General features: G+C 44.4%; 1 pseudogene across 1 annotated transcript in view; it reads left to right on the top strand.

Moving 5' to 3' along the window:
• The window catches only part of LOC310786237 (glypican-5-like), a 96,400-nt pseudogene that overhangs the window by 15,760 nt on the left and 63,944 nt on the right, over positions 1-16,696 (top strand). The window contains exons 4-7 of the transcript in view: positions 304-486; positions 7,339-7,529; positions 9,913-9,972; positions 11,690-11,812. The product of the transcript in view is annotated as a glypican-5-like (transcript). The remainder of the gene's footprint in view (positions 1-303; positions 487-7,338; positions 7,530-9,912; positions 9,973-11,689; positions 11,813-16,696) is intronic.

The following is a 16,696-nucleotide window of genomic DNA, read 5'->3' as shown; positions in this document are numbered from 1 at the left end:
AGTGAGTAAATGGTTAATTAATGTAGGCGGGACCAACGTGGGGGTATGTGAAATAGCGGAGTCCTTGATTGGCTCTGAGAGGCTGTTTACAAATGAGCTGCCAAACCCAGCAACTGTTTGATCTGCAGTAACAAAAAAGAATACCTTCAATTCTGTTGATTTAACATGGCATCATGTAGAAAATGATTGTTCAAACAAATCTATGTTAAATTAATTCATGTATTAATTATTTATCCATTTATATTGTTTATTCCTAAAACATTCCTTGTTCCTTCCTTCCCTTCTCTCTCTCTCCCTCTGCAGGTGGGCGTGTCAGACTTGTCCGCCCCCTGGGGGAGTTTGGTGGTATTGCTCCAGCGATTAGCAGCCACTCTGGCGACGAGCAGCGGCCACAACAGCGTGGAGCTGGCTCTGTTGGCGGTCCGCAACCACGTCAACGACGCCATACTGCACGCCCAGCTGCACGGGCCCCGCATCACAGCCACGGTGAGGAGAGGGGAGGGGTCGGGCCCCGCATCACAGCCACGGTGAGGAGAGGGGAGGGGAGGGATGGAGGGAGGGAAGACAGGAAGCTGGGGGATGACGAGGAATTGATGGATGTTATAAAGAAGTGTGGGTCATTTATTTTCCACAATAATGCCATCCATAAGTAACCATTACAGAATGTATGACTAGTATGGTCATGGGTTTCATAAACCTGTAATAAAATGTCTAAAAACAAAAATCTTATCAGATGAGGGACCCTAGGACAAAATCTCATCAAACGGGGGGGGTCCATGGTCTAATTTGTGTCAATTTAGGGGTCACTTGATTAGCTTTGAATTGTCCATGAATGTATTTTTATATGAATCAAAGTTGATGTAATGTAATGTTTTTTTTTGTTTTTTTGTTTTTTTTCAGATTTTTAATTTTTATAGAACACAAACAAGACAAAACAGACAAACAGGCTCAGACACAGGGGAAAGAAAGGAAAAACAAAACAAAACAAAACAATATAATCAACATTACAAAGTGGTGCCGCCAGCCACCTAAGGTGCTTATGCTCTTGTAAACGATATACTTGGGATCTCACTCAAGGGGTCTATGAGAAGCCAGCCGGGCGAGTCACCCGTCACCCGTCACCCGTCACCCCTAGCCTCGTTGAGGTAAACTAAAAACGGGTCCCAGATAGTCACAAACTTTCTAAGTGCATTGGTTCTCAGGAACCTAAGTCTCTCCATGCGTATAACATAGGTCATGTCCGTCAACCACAATTGGAAAGAGGGTGGAGAGGGAGATTTCCATTCCTTCAGAATTTGTTTTTTGGCGACAGTTGTCCCCAGTGTCAGAGACTGTTGCACAGCTGTAGGAAAGTTCAGAGAGGACTCTGAGCAGCCGAAGATGGCGAGTTCTGCCTCCGGCTGAAGGGCCACCCCGTAGGCCTTAGAGTACCAGTCAAATATTCTGGCCCAGAATCCCGTCAGTGAAGGGCAGAACCAGAAGGCATGAGACAGTGTGCCCTCTGACACTTGACATCTTTCACACAGTGGTGAGATAGTAGGATAAATCTTGTGTAATTTCTGCTTAGAGTAGTGAAGACGGTGAGCAACTTTAAATTGAATCAGCTGATGTCTGCTATTAACTGAGCAGAGTTGTACAACCGACAGGCTCTTTTCCCATATAATGTCAGATAATTCAGTACCAAGTTCTTCCTGCCATGCCTCTCTAATCCTCTCAGTAGAGGCCATGGTACAGTCATCAAATAGACACACAAATCTAGAGATGAGGTGCCTGGAGGATGTAATGTAATGTTGATCAGGTCATTTGTTATGTACACTATATCAAGTGGATGCCAGGAAGATTAGCTGATTGCCATGGCATCACCTAATGGGGATCATTTAAATAAACAAATCAACTTGAGAATATCTCAATAAAAATCACCATCAAAGAATTCTTACAAACGGAATGGCTGATGTTATCACTATAGTTATTAGTATTAGGAGTTATTAAGTTATGCCTAGCCTAGGCTTAACTATCATTAGCTCCTGTTATCCCCCAGCCCCAATGTAAGCTTAACATCTCTCTGTAGTGAGTGGCTTACACACTTATATGCATCTTCCTAGGGGGTAAAGATAACAGTTTATTAAATCATGAATCTTCAAGGTCTTTCCCACTATATCCATCGTGGCGTGGCATGTGTGTGTGCGTGTGTGTGTGTGTGTGTGTGTGTGTGTGTGTGTGTGTGTGTGTGTGTGTGTGTGTGTGTGCGCATGTGAATACAGATCCAATGCCAGACAAAAACTCTGGTTGGCTGGACAACCAATACCCAAAATGCATCAGGGGGCCCGAGTGATGAGAAAGTTTCTCTGGCTAATCTCCGGACAAACAGACCACACACACACACACACACACACACACACACACACACACACACACACACACACACACACACACACACACACACACACACACACACACACACACACACACACACACACACACACACTTTATTAGAGAAAGACATAGATAGAGTAGCCATCCAACTTCTAGAGAGCATTGTGGGCTTAGAGTAGATTCCTCAGAGATAAACAAAAAAACACATGCAAACAATCACTGGAGCAAATAAGAAAACAAGAATAACAAAAATATTCAACAAATTGAATATTTTTACCACGTTTTTCATTCCTCACATACAATATCACCCAAACCGTAACAGGTGCTATGTCATGTGTAGCATTGGTCCTCACTTGAAGCGGATGCACGGTTCTGCCACGGGATGTTATAAGAGATGTGTGTATCACATAATCAATGTCTGTAACAAATCACTTATGCACAGAGCCATTGTCACGGCCAGCTGAACACCCCCAGGGGCCCCCAGGGCACTGAAGCTCCCAGGGGCCCCCCTACCCATCCCCCCAAACATTACACTCAGACACAAGAAGGGGGTAAAACAAGATAAAAACAAAACCAAAAAATTGTGGTGATTCTAAATATAACTGAATTGCTTTGTTTGACCAAGCAAATCTATTTTTTATAAGCATTTTACAAAATGTCTATAGAAAAATGAATGTCTCCACCACCAGGGACACTGGAACTGTTTTTAAGTAGGGGGTGCTGCAAGGAAGGGACTGTCTTTTTCCGTGGAAAATTTGTTTTTTTTAAACGTTTGGATGATTTTTTTTGCCATATTTAGAGGAATATCTCATTTTAAATTAACATTAGGATTATACTGTTATGTCAGTATTCAGTATTTTCTCCTTTTCTCACTCACTTTCATGACACCACCTGCTCTCTCTTTAGGTCGTTTTTCAGGCAAGTAACATCTCCAACCCGATGGTGTCACAATGAGTAATGAGAAGTGACATCATCAAGAGTTGCCGCAACATAACATCCCAGGCTGCAGCTGGATGTAATCAGCGGTGATGTCACACAATAGAAGTGACATCATTAGCAACAAAGTATCCAAGATGTCACCACTGGAGATCAGAGATCATGAGAGATGGTGTGATGTCATTGATGATGTCCTACATCAATTCATCATTAGTGAGGGACCAAAGTCATAAATCAATGTGAATTACATCATTAGTGATGTCATAAATCCTACTCTGCTGAAGCTATAAGTAAGACCAGTAGACAGTTGATCAATGAGCTCAAATCTCATGGTACAATGTCCAACCATAACAAGCAACTACCCAATCCACCGACTCAGGGTGGAGAGACCTTCAATGCATGCACTGCTTTAACCAGAACCCCCGAGCGAACGCCTGCTATCAAAGCAGAACCCACGGGGTCCCCTGCGCACCGCCAAGCACCCATCAGGTCCCCTGTGGCCCGCCAAACACAAACCCTAAACAGATCTACACTGAAATCAGAAGAACAACCCTTACTAGCATCCTCAGGGCCCCTTATGGGCTATCGACAAAGCAAACCTTCAAATGAATCTGAGACAGCATCTGGGATGGAGTCGCCAGGAAGTTTGAGTCCCACTGAACCTCCACAACAAGAGCAGCTTCAAGGGCCGGAGGAGGCTGATATCACCCACTTCCCATTCACTCCTGTCCCTGTGAAGAGTGAAGATGATGAAAAGAAACCTCAGTCCTCACAGCTCCATCAAAGCCAAACTAAGCAGAACAGAGAGGTAGAGCCTCTAGCCAGCAGCTCAACTGACCAGATGAAAACAGAAGCGGATGGAGAGGACTCTGGATTATCAGAAACAGCCAGGAACTCAGATCCAGCTAGTCATTTACAACCAACTAGTGCTGGCAAGACTTCACACCCTTCTGAACCTAAGACTGAAGACAGTGATGATTTGATGGAAACGAATGAACGTCAGTCAGGTTTAGACTCGCAGGAAAACAATGAAGTACTTGGGGAGAAACACTTTAGTAGCTCAGTTTGTGGTAAAATATTTGACCGCAGGGGCCTGCTAAGACAACTCTATAAGTCACTCGAAAAACAATTTAATTGCTCACTCTGTGGTAAAGGTTTTAGTCAAAAAGAAACCTTGATGACACATATGAGAGTCCACAGAGGAGAAAAAACATTTAATTGCTCAATCTGTGGTAAAAGTATTAGTCGAATCGATCACTTGAAGACACACATGAAAGTCCACACAGGAGAGAAGCCATTTAATTGCTCAGTCTGTGGTAAACGTTTTAGTCGAAATGATAATTTGACGACACATGTGAGAGTCCACACAGGAGAAAAACCATTTAAATGTTCAGTCTGTGGTAAAAGTTTTAGTCAAAAAGGAGAGTTGAACAAACACATGAGAATCCACACAGGCGAAAAACCATTTCATTGCACAGTCTGTGGTAAAAAATGTAGTCAAAAAGGAGACTTGAAGAAACACACGAGAGTCCACACAGGAGAAAAACCATTTAATTGCTCAGTCTGTGGTAAAAGTTTTCGCGATAAAGGAAACTTGAACAGACACATGATAGTCCACACAGGAGAAAAACAATTTAAATGCTCAGTCTGTGGTAAAAGTTTTAGTCAAAAGGGAGAGTTGAAGAGACACATGCTAATCCACACATCAGAGGTCACTTAAAGGTATACTATGACATTTTTAGGGCCCTTCAAACATAAACTCTAGCTGTGACCAGTCATGGTCCAGCTCTATAAGGCTATAAGGTATAGTTTATACTCGCTTTAGTGAGCCAGGTGCAAGGGGGTTCGAGCCAAATATGACCTTCATTGCGCTGGTCGCGTTGGGTGAGCCCTCCGCAACCGCAAGCGCGTACCTGAAGATTTTTCTAACAGCTTCTCCCGGAGTGCGCTTTGCAAGAGAGACGGTGAGAAATCGTGGGTATGACTGATGTCATGCCCCAAGCGTCAATTGGTGGCCAGAGCGATGACGTCATTGTCATCATTGTCAAGTGGTGGCGAGTGTTGACTGATGATGTCATTAGTAAACAAACACAACTGGGCATGCAAACACCCCCGCCCCGACTGATGTCATACCCACTGATGATGTCATGCCCCACACTCATTGATGTGACTGATGATGTCATAAACATTGTGATGTTGTCAGTGATGTCATAGACAATGTGACATCATCATGTGACACACAAACACACACGGAATGGAAGGACGGAAGGATATCCGACACATGTCACTTATTATAAGTGACATAAGTGACGTGTGTCACACAGCTGGACACACACACACACACACACACACGTGTGTGCACATGCCCTCATCACTCAGGCCGGGGCATGCTCACTTAAGCAATTGTGCGCTGGTGATGTCACAATGTCAAATGACAATAGAGAGCTAAAGTGGACTTCACTTCCTGCCTCACTATGCGTACCAAAATCTTAAAACATATGAATGGTGGTGAAGAGGCAAGAGACTTTTAAAAATACTTTTTTTGACCCCGTTTGAATTGTGCCATGATCTCCACATGTACATTTTGTAATTTTAAAAGATATAAACAGAAAATCGCAGTTTGTCCTGAAACTGAAATGTAACGTTTAGTTTTGTATGTTTGTATATCTCTCGTGTCGCACAATATACGTCACGCCAACAACAAAATGGCCTGGCGGGAGAGACGTCATTTATGCGACCGGTTGTGCATAGTTGTAGATTTATAACTGACTAGGTATCTAGCTACGTGTGCTCGATGCCTAGGCTCACCCGCTGTGCGGCCTCGCCCACCCTGCAGCTCGCCGAGCTGGCCCTGCAGCTTGCATACGCAGCTCGGCTGCTCCGCGGCCCTGCAGCTTGACCGCTGTGTGGGCTCACTTGCTCTTATGACATAACTGATGACCACTGCACATCGCGGCCTCGCCTGCTCTATGACATCACTGATGACATCATCACAGATAACATCAGTGATTACATCATCAGATGACATCATCGCTGAGGACATCATCACTGAACTTATAGCCTCAGCCAGGAAAAATTCGGCTCCATCAGGTCACCCGCACAGCGACAGCATCACTGATGGCATCACTGATGACAACATCACTGATGACATCATCACTGATGACATCACATCATTAATTCGGGCAATCACCTAATTAAAAAATCCGGCTCCGTCAGGTCACGGGTGCCCTTTACAGTGGACAGAGCCCACATACTCAATTTTTATATAGATAGTGCCACTGTTTTACCACAAACTGCAACTTTCTTGACTTGCAAAGTTATCTTTTAAATTGACAAACATACAGGTATGTGTACCCCATGGCACAATTTAAACGGGATCAAAACAATTACCATATCTCTCCGTTCACCAGCATTCATATATTTTTAAGAAGCCGGTGCGCAAAGGGTCTGGAAGGGGAGGGACTTTGGCGTTCTATATCGATGTCTGTCACAAATCACTTATGCACAGAGCCATTGTGACAACATGGCAACTCTGACTGGCCGCAGCTATTGCAGATTCATGCTTGTTGCTATTCACCTTATGTTTCCAACGCGGGGGTCAGGGGTCAGCCCATTACTTCCTGTTGTGTTGACACTTCCTGTGACAGTACAGTACTTATACTGTGTCCATTGTGTCATCGTCGGCCTCTAGAATCATCTGCAGCCAGTGAGTCAGACTAGGTTTGAGCAGGTCAAACAGACTGCGTTTTGAACAGGAACTCGTAACACAACTGGTTCAAGTGGGCGGGGCTACATAAGGTGAATAATTCATTGTTATACATGGGCTGAATAACAACGTGCAGCCACTTCATCAGCTGCTGCCTGTGTAATCTCTAATCCTCTCTCTCTCTCTCTCTCTCTCTCTCTCTCTCTCTCTCTCTCTCTCTCTCTCTCTCTCTCTCTCTCTCTCTCTCTCTCTCTCTCTCTCTCTCTCTCTCTCTCTCTCTCTCTCTAATCCTCTCTCTCTAATCCTCTCTCTCTCTCTCTCAGGTAGAGAAGGTGTGCGGTCCCCAGAAGGATGTTCCCACGGCACAGAGCCTGCCTCCCACCACTTCCCGTGTTGCCACCTCTGTGACCCCTGACCCTGCGCTGACATCGGTGACCTCGGTGACGTCATCCCCGACTTCACGTCCCTCTCTGGGACCTGCTCTTCCACCTGGCCTCAGGCTGCAATCCATGAGGTGTGTGTGTGTGTGTGTGTGTGTATGTGGGGGGGTGCGCTTGCGTGTGTGTGTGTCTGTGTGTGTGTGTGTGTAGTGGTCACTGTATCTTACTAATATTATTTGTATATTTAAATGGATTATATAAAAAGTATAAAATGGATTATATGAAAACGTAACAAGTAAAACAATTGAATAAATGCAAGGTTATATGTTGTATAATATGAGACTTTCCTGACTTAGCAGTAAGGTCTAGAAATGGAGACAAAAGACAGAGAACATGCCTCTCTCATCTCAAGTCCGAGCAGCGGGCTTTTAGCTGCTCCTTATATAGACTGCATGCAAGACATACGCATTATGACATCTTCCCCTTCCTGTTTACTTCTCGTTCCGTCATTGGTTAGCAGGTTGGTGGGCGGCTCCAACAGCATAATAACATCAGCTCCTATTCGCAGCTCTTGGATGCTCCTCCCATGGAGGCGGGAGGTCCAAGGGTCGAATCTGGGCAGGGGAGGGTGTCTTGGTCCTGGTGGGCCATTGACTGCAGTGCCCTGGCCTCGTGGAGGTCGTGGAGCCATGTGCCCAGACCACTGACCTCATTTCTTTTTGAAAGATCTCTATACCGTTGATTTTGGAATCGGATTTTGAGTTGAAGTGGTGGCTGTCGCCATCTTGGTATTTCATCAGCAGAGTGGGAGCGAATGGGTCGAGAGGCCTGAGCGGGGTGGAGCTGGGGAAGTGCATGTGATGAGCGTAGCCTATCGGGGGTGAGCTTCTTTTAAATTTTCAAATTTTACGGTTTGGTGTATGTCCATAAGCTGTGACAAGGATAACGCTATTATGTTAGCATTGTTAGCTGGGTGCAGAAGCAAAGACCACCGATACCTGCTAATCACGTTAAACTAATGTTAAAACAGGCTATAGCATTCACTCACCGAAAAAAGTTGAGACCAGAATCCTTGCATGGCCTGTTAGTAGGCTACAATGAGTTGCAGAGCAAGAAGCCATCTTTGTCCGATATTGCATTCAATTATCAAAAAGACCCGGGAGGTCGAGTCGAATAGCCTGTTATAGCTGACTGAGCAGAGCGGCTACGGCTAGCTACACTAGCTGCCTGTCACTCAAAAAGGACACGCCCTTAATTATGCATAACTTTAAACCTTTATTAAATGTAAACGGGTGAGTTATGTAAAGAATTACCCCCCCTACAGTTGTTATGAAAAGGTGAAATTAGTTATATAGACCAAAACTATGTTTTGCCCCAGAATGGAAAGATGTTTAATCCTGTTACAAAGTTGTGCATTTTAACATGGGGGGGAATGCCTACTGCCCCCACCCCCAAGTGGCCATTCGAGGAACTACAGCTTTTCACTTCACGTCCGCGTCATCATAGGACATGCCTAGAGTTTGCCCACTGGTCCAGACGTTCTGAGATGTGAGTCTCTGTCAAACTCCCTTTCTTGGAGGGTGCCTGTGACTGCAATTTCCCTCAGCCTGTGCTAAGTGGGGCCCATAATTGCCACCATCGGGTGGTGACAGCTCTGGTGCTGTCTGCGGCTCTGAATATAGATTCTCAATGGGAGAAGTAAACTGTGCCTCGCGAAGCCTGTGCTGTCGCTTCTTTTTAAACGATGGGCTTTCAACTGGCTTCTCTTCCCTGGCTCTCCAGGGGGGAACTGGCCCTCGTTGGGCCACACGGTGGGGCTGCCTTCAGCGCTAGGCTAAAAGCTGCTTGATTTGGCTCTTGTTGTCCGGCAGGACAGCTTGCTCTGGGGGTTATAGACGAGTTTCCTGGGCACTTCCGGTTTGCTTCCGGACTCGGCCGCGATCGTGTCTGTCGCTTCCGGTGTTTGTGAATACAGAGAAGCGTAACGTACTACCGTAGTAGCCATAGCGACCGCCGAAAAAATGCAAACTTGGGATCATTCATTCAATTCTGCTCGTTAAATACGGATATGCTTTCTGTCCGTACTCCGTACTCTGCGTTCATTTTATGCGTAATTCTGCACGTTTTCTGAACGCTTACGGATACGGATGAAACGGAGCAGTACAACACACACACACACACACACACACACACACACACTTGACTCTCTACTGCCTACTAGTGGTTGTATTGCTTAACGTGATACCAACATGAAAGACGCATGGAAGTATGTGGGCAGTGACGGTTGCATCATTTGAAACGGACACATTTATTTTTAGGCGAAAATGGAGCATAAATGAGCTCTTAGGGTTCTGATCCGACTCACTAAATTGGCTATCATAGCAGACTGGACTCTTGGCCTTGGCGGAGGTCTGCGCTCTCCGAGTGCACTTCTAGTTTATCCTTGTAATTTATTCACGGTACATGTATTGACACATATGTGTGTGTGTGTGTGTGTGTGTGTGTGTGTCCCACTAGGTCCTTCCCTCTTAAAGGTTCCAGAGGTGACAAGCCTCGCAGCCTGAAAAAGCTCTCCAGGTAGGCTCAGACTGAGCTTTTATTCCATCAATTACACTGTAAATTGGTATCAGTTCCGAGTCCGACCAACAGAGCTAACAGACCAGCAGAGCTAACAGACCAACAGAGCTAACAGACCAGCAGAGCTAACAGACCAACAGAGCTAACAGACCAGCAGAGCTAACAGACCAGCAGAGCTAACAGACCAGCAGAGCTAACAGACCAGCAGAGCTAACAGACCAACAGAGCTAACAGACCAGCAGAGCTAACAGACCAGCAGAGCTAACAGACCAACAGAGCTAACAGACCAGCAGAGCTAACAGACCAACAGAGCTAACAGACCAGCAGAGCTAACAGACCAACAGAGCTAACAGACCAACAGAGCTAACAGACCAACAGACCAACAGCTAATATCCAAAGTCTGTCATCTGCTCATACATCCAGCTTTTAAAGAGAATCAGTGTTTCAAGAAGCGCTGCTCTTTCCTCCATTTTCCACTTTCTATCAACCATCAACAAAATCAGAATTCATTTTCATGGATTTAGCTAATCCCTGAAAGCATCTGTGGGAATGAGCCGATCCAAATATTAGGACAGACATGTAGGCACATTCAACCCAACTGTCACTAATAGTAATGGTAGATGGTTGGCCCTGAAACAGAATGTGTGAAATGATTATTTCCCCCCTCGTATGGGATTGTGAGAGACTCCAAACAGCACCAAACTATTAGATGAGACAAATGAAAACCTTGTATTGGATTTTCATTGAATAAATCATCAAAAGATAATGAACTGCCGGCACACTTCATTATTGTCCCCCTGCTATTGCTTTCAGTGCCAAACTTACCAGTCTGTCAGATGGTAATTGAAGGTGACAACTCCAAATTGGAACAAATACGTGTTAGGTGGCACTGGCATTTATAACAGCAAATGTATTTATTTGCTAGCATTCAAACTAGGGATGTCAATTTTCGGTTAATTTCACTTTCGATTAACCGACGCTAATAATCGATTAACCTATCGGTTAATTCATAATTTTTTTATATTAAAAAAAAAAAAAAAAAATGGTCTATTTACTCAATGAGCTCATGCCCAAACAAGGCGTGTCTATTTAGATGCTGAAATGTTAATGATTTTTGTGTTAGAATTATGCCTTTATTTTTTGTTGGCTTTGCTGAAATTTATAAGTTTATTGCCACATTTTGATCAGGTAATCATTCCAAAATCATTCTGGCTCTTATATGGATGACAAGGAAATATATTTTTGAGAGCTTTATTTCCTGTTTATGTAAACATTACAACAACAACAATCTGTTATTTATTTTGATTTTTTCACATTAGGCCTACTGTCTTTTGCAGCATAAAAACTTAAACAAAATATAGCCTATTTCGATTTGCTGCCAACAATTGAACAAAATTTGAACAAAATAGTTGCATGATGCAAAACACTGTGCAAAATCTGCAAGGAAACTCAAAAAACGTGTCCCAAAAAAAAAAAAAAAAAAAATTTTTTTTTAATATTAACTGATAGACCGACAACAATAACCGAACAACGACGTTAGCGACGGTTAATCGATTAACGGTTAACCGTTGACATCCCTAATTCAAACTCCTCTGCCTCTCTCCCTCTGTCTATCTGTCTTTCTGTGTGTGTGTGTGTGTGTGTGTGTGTGTGTGTGTGTGTCTCTCTCTCTCTCTCTCTCTATCTCTCTCTCTCTCTCTCTCTCTCTCTCTCTCAGGGACTTTCAGGGCTCTATCCAGCGGTACCAGTGTTTTTTCTCGGAGCTGCCAGAGATGCTGTGTGAGAGTGAAATGGAGGTGGAGCAGCACACATGTTGGAACGGCCAAGATGTGGTAGAGAGGTGTGTGTGTGTGTGTGTGTGTGTGTGTGTGTGTGTGTGTGTGTGTGTGTGTGTGTGTGTGTGTGTGTCTGTGTGTGTGTGTGTGTGTGTGTCTGTGTGTGTGTGTGTGTGTGTGTGTGTGTGTGTGTGTGTGTGTGTGTCTGTGTGTGTGTGTGTGTGTGTGTGTGTGTGTGTGTGTGTGTGTCTGTCTGTCTGTCTGTCTGTCTGTCTGTCTGTCTGTGTACGTGTGTGTGTTTAAACGGTTGGTAATGAAGTAGTGCATCAGTTAGGTTGAAGTGGTAATCTATTCTTTGTCTGTTCAGCCGTGGTGGCTGCTGCTGCTCAGGGTAACTCCCCTGTTCTTCTTCTGTTTCTTCCAAACACATCAGAAACATAAAATGCATCCCGTCTACTAGGGCTGCACGATAAATCAATTTTGAATCGTAATCTAATTCATTAGTTAGGACATGATAAAAAAATGAAAATCGTCAAATCGTAACTCATGTACGCGTGCTGCTTCCTCGTCCCTTCTCCCCGCTGTAAAGTCTCTCTGAAGGCCGTGGCTACTAAAGACAGCAGCGCGATTTATGCCTACCCCACACTACAGGATAATTTGCAAGATTATGGCCAAGATTCCCCCCTCCCGATTTTCTCGGGGGTGCTCCCGATTTGAAGCGCGTCGGGCAGATAATCTTCCCAAATGATCCTGTAGTGTGTGGGGTTCAAAGATTCACAATCGGGAAGACTGCCTCTTCCCGATTGTGAATCGGCCATATCTAACATGTTAGATATTTACAACCCGACAGGCGATTGCATCTTGAGCAGAGAGCCAGTAGTAGCTGCGTTTCCATTAGTTTTTCGCAAAATAAACTTGTCCGCGTCCACCCGCAGCCCCGCACAGAAACAAAGAACGAGGAAATTGTCATTGAGGTGAAATACCCGTGCGTCTTTGAACGGGACGGAAAACTAATGCTATACTGCAAAGCATGTAGCCTACAACAAGCGCTTAGGTCTCAGCTTCCCGCATCGCGAGTGTCCGCACGGAAAAGTGAGTCAAATCAGCAGACGCGCCCCTCCACAAGACACCTGTGCAGACGGTTTTCGCCTGGCCGTGCACAGTAGGCCTACACCCCGAATGGACGCGGCTGTCCGCGCAAATATTAGTTAAACAAATACTTTCAGTGCAAATGCATTATAAAAAAATAATAAAAAAAAAAAAATCGAAAACGAAATGACACTACTACACCCGGTGCGCACACTGAATAGGCATTTTAAAAGTTAACGTCGAGCCCTGCTTCAAGGTGAATCTTCGGCATAATCTTCTAGTGTGTGAGGTTGCGTTTGAACAGACGCGATTGTGTGTGTGTCCCAAGATTGAAATGTTAAAAAATCGTCTCTCTCTGTCCTGTAGTGTGTGGGCTCTCAAGATTTTTATAATCTTCAAGGATTTGAAAATCCTGTAGTGTGGGGTAGGCATTACTTATTTCAACACCTCCAAAAAGGCACACATCGGAGTGCGAGCATTATGTTGCACTGCGGGCTGCACAAGATAACGAGAGCCACACTCACACACACACACACACACACACACACACACACACACACACACACACACACACACACACACACACACACACACACACACACACAGAAATACAGACAGAGAGAGGCAGAGGAGTGTTGTGCCTTCAGAGTAAAAGCATAAATTGTGTCAAAAAAAAGTTTTTTGAGCTGTGCAGAAAAAGAAAAACTAATTTTGAGAGAGAAACAATCTGAGATTTTATTTTTAGGCAAAATTGAACAAACCTACCGTCTACCAGAGGAATTTCCCATAATATACCAGACACCGTGTGTTTTGAACAGCAAATGTAACCTTTCTGAACTGGGCATACCAGTTAGTAATGGCAAAAGCGTGTGCAAAACGCACATTTATTGAAGTATTACTAGGTAATCTAGGACAGTGATTCTCAACCTTTTTCATATCCAGGACTCCTAATGTAGTACAGAATTAGGCCCACGGACCTGCCATTTCACCTGAATCTGAGAATATTTCTATTGTTAGATATACGTTTGTTCAGAATTCCATCTGTTTTGTACAGTACAGTAAGTAGAGAACTACTCTATGTCTACATTCTACACTCTTATTCTCTAATTACATTAACTTCTTGTGAATGAATGAGGTGCAGTTTAAGAATTCATAATTCTGCTGGGGACCCCCTTGGGCCCCCTCAAGGACCTCTGGTGGTCCTTGGACCCCACGTTGAGAACCACTGATTTACATAGAATAAGGATTTGAGAAGGAATGTAAGTAAATTGAGTACCCTTCAGTGTTGTATACAGCGTATAAACTGTGTTCATCGTTTGTCTATAGTCAAGCAGTGTAGAAGCAACAGTGTTTTCTTAATTAGAGAAAGACTATGAAAAGATATGTGTGTGCGTGTGCGTGTGCGTGTGCGTGTGCGTGTGCGTGTGCGTGTGTGTGTGTGTGTGTGTGTGTGGCACAGATGCCAGGGAGGGGGGTGACAGGGTTGTGAAGGTTTTAGAGAGTTTGTTTGGAACGTTCCAGAGTCTTTCTCATGGTGATTAGATTGGCAACTTACACTGGTAACAAGACAAATAGGCACACACAGACACACACACACACACACACACACACACACACACAGACACAGACACAGACACACACACACACACACACACACACACACACACACACACACACACACACACACACACAGACACACACACACACACACACACACACACACACATACACACACAGACACACACACACACACACACACACACACACGCACACGCACACGCACACACACACACACACACACACGCACACAAAGTCATATCCAACTCTATAAGGAATGTGCTGGTGTGTTGGAGATCATTCTGCTTTGATGCTCCATCAACCATATGAAACAGGCCAAGCAGAGATGTCCTTCAAACAAACACATACACACACACACACACGCACACGCACACGCACGCATGCACGCACGCACGCGCGCACACACACACACACACACACACACACACACACACACACACACACACACACACACACACACACACACACACACAATGTCAGTATCGGTGCTGAATGTGAATGCCTGTTTACTGTAAACCTGCTATTCAATAGTTAGCATTCCAAGAACAGGACACACACACGACAGCGCTGCTATTTTTTCACATCTACTTATGTGTTCAAAAAAAGTAGTGCAGGAGATTCTATAAAAATATAATAATTCCAAAATGATATATCCATTTTTGAAAAATGTCTCTTCCAAAATATGCCATGCGTAAATGCAACCCTATGCCATTATGTACACTAACAGGATTGCACTCTTAGCAGCCATCCGATTTGGTGTGTGAAATGGATTGTAATTACCATAATTGCCGCTACTGTATGCCGCTGTAAGCAGCTTTTTAATTGCCGTATTTATTTCCCTCGTTTTCCCTCAACCATTAAGAAGTGCAGCGGCTGCTGCTCGAGCAACTGGATGCAAGTCAGCTAACGGAGCACAGAGGCATTGAGATGTTGCTGTGCAATGGCTGCACAACTGTGCTGGCCCTGGTTTTGCAGGGCAGGAGGATTACATTACATTACATTACGTCATTTGGCAGACGCTTTTATCCAAAGCGACTTACAATATCACATTTTTGTCAGCAATAGAGCAATCAACTATGGAGCACAGTCTATAACAACTACAACTTCTGAAGGAATAGTGGTACAAGTTTAGTTTAGGTTAGTAGGTTTTTTTTTTTTTTTTTTTTAAGAGAGAAAGAAGTTAGTTCAAGAAGGGCCCAGATGGAGCCTGAAAAGGTGTGTCTTTAATCTTTTCCGAAAGATCGGCAGTGATTCGGCCGTCCTGACCGAAGGTGGAAGCTCGTTCCACCATTGAGGTGCCAGGGACGAGAAGAGTCGCGAACGGGATGAGCGACTTTTGAGCCCCCGTAGTGAAGGAGGGGCGAGGCATCCTGCACTGGTGGAGGCTGTCTGAGTGTTTGTGTGTGGATGAGAGAGAGAGAGAGAGAGAGAGAGAGGAAGCCAGGTGAGAAAGCATGAGAGAGCAGATACACATTCTGATCAATCAGGCTATAATCAGAATCAACATATTGATTTTGGTGACACTGAGGCCCCGCCCCTGAGAGACGAGCAGGACCTCCCGTTCAGTGTATGGGCTCAGTAGACTGTATACAAATATGACGTCACCCACTGCTTTGTCAACTCCCATTTTGAAGCCTCTTGAAGTTTGCCATTTTGACCGTCGCCATCCAGGTTTTGTGGAGCCGCATGTGCGAGACCAGGGTCTCTGCAAGCTATTAGCCCTTTTCACTTCCCAGCCAATTCGCCCATTTTGTGTCTAAAAGGCAGACGTAACACAGGTGCAAGCAGAGCATTAATGAGGATTTCCAACTTCAAATCCATTTGGTGATCCAGTGCCGGGGCCCCCTCGTTAGTGTTACTTCCTGCATTTTAAACACACAATGGGTGAATTGGGTGGGAAGTGAAAAAAGCGAATTGGTCTGTGCAACCACGACCCAAAGCATAGTCTGTTTTATCATCTATTTTACTTGAAATGGGACCATAATTTACCAAATTAACATAATGCTGAAGAAGACTTGAAACTAGCGATTGATTCCATAAACTCATTAGGAAAGTGTTTATTGAGGTCACAGATCAAGTGAGGAGTGATCATTTTCCCATTGACTTCCATACAATCAGACTTCTTTTTGCTGCCCTGCTGGCCATTAGAAACAATGCAGGTTTAAAGCACTTCTGCATTGGCTTCGTTTTTCAGAACTGAGGTTGCCCCTTGCTCAGTACAGAACATGACAGACAGGCAAAAGGCTGTGTACACATTCCTTTACATCATTATACAGTACGCA

The sequence above is a fragment of the Poromitra crassiceps genome (genome assembly GCF_964638095.1).
Source record: "Poromitra crassiceps genome assembly, chromosome: 12".
In the NCBI taxonomy this organism is placed as follows: Eukaryota; Metazoa; Chordata; class Actinopteri; order Beryciformes; family Melamphaidae; genus Poromitra; species Poromitra crassiceps.
This window is presented reverse-complemented; position numbering and strand designations above follow the sequence as displayed.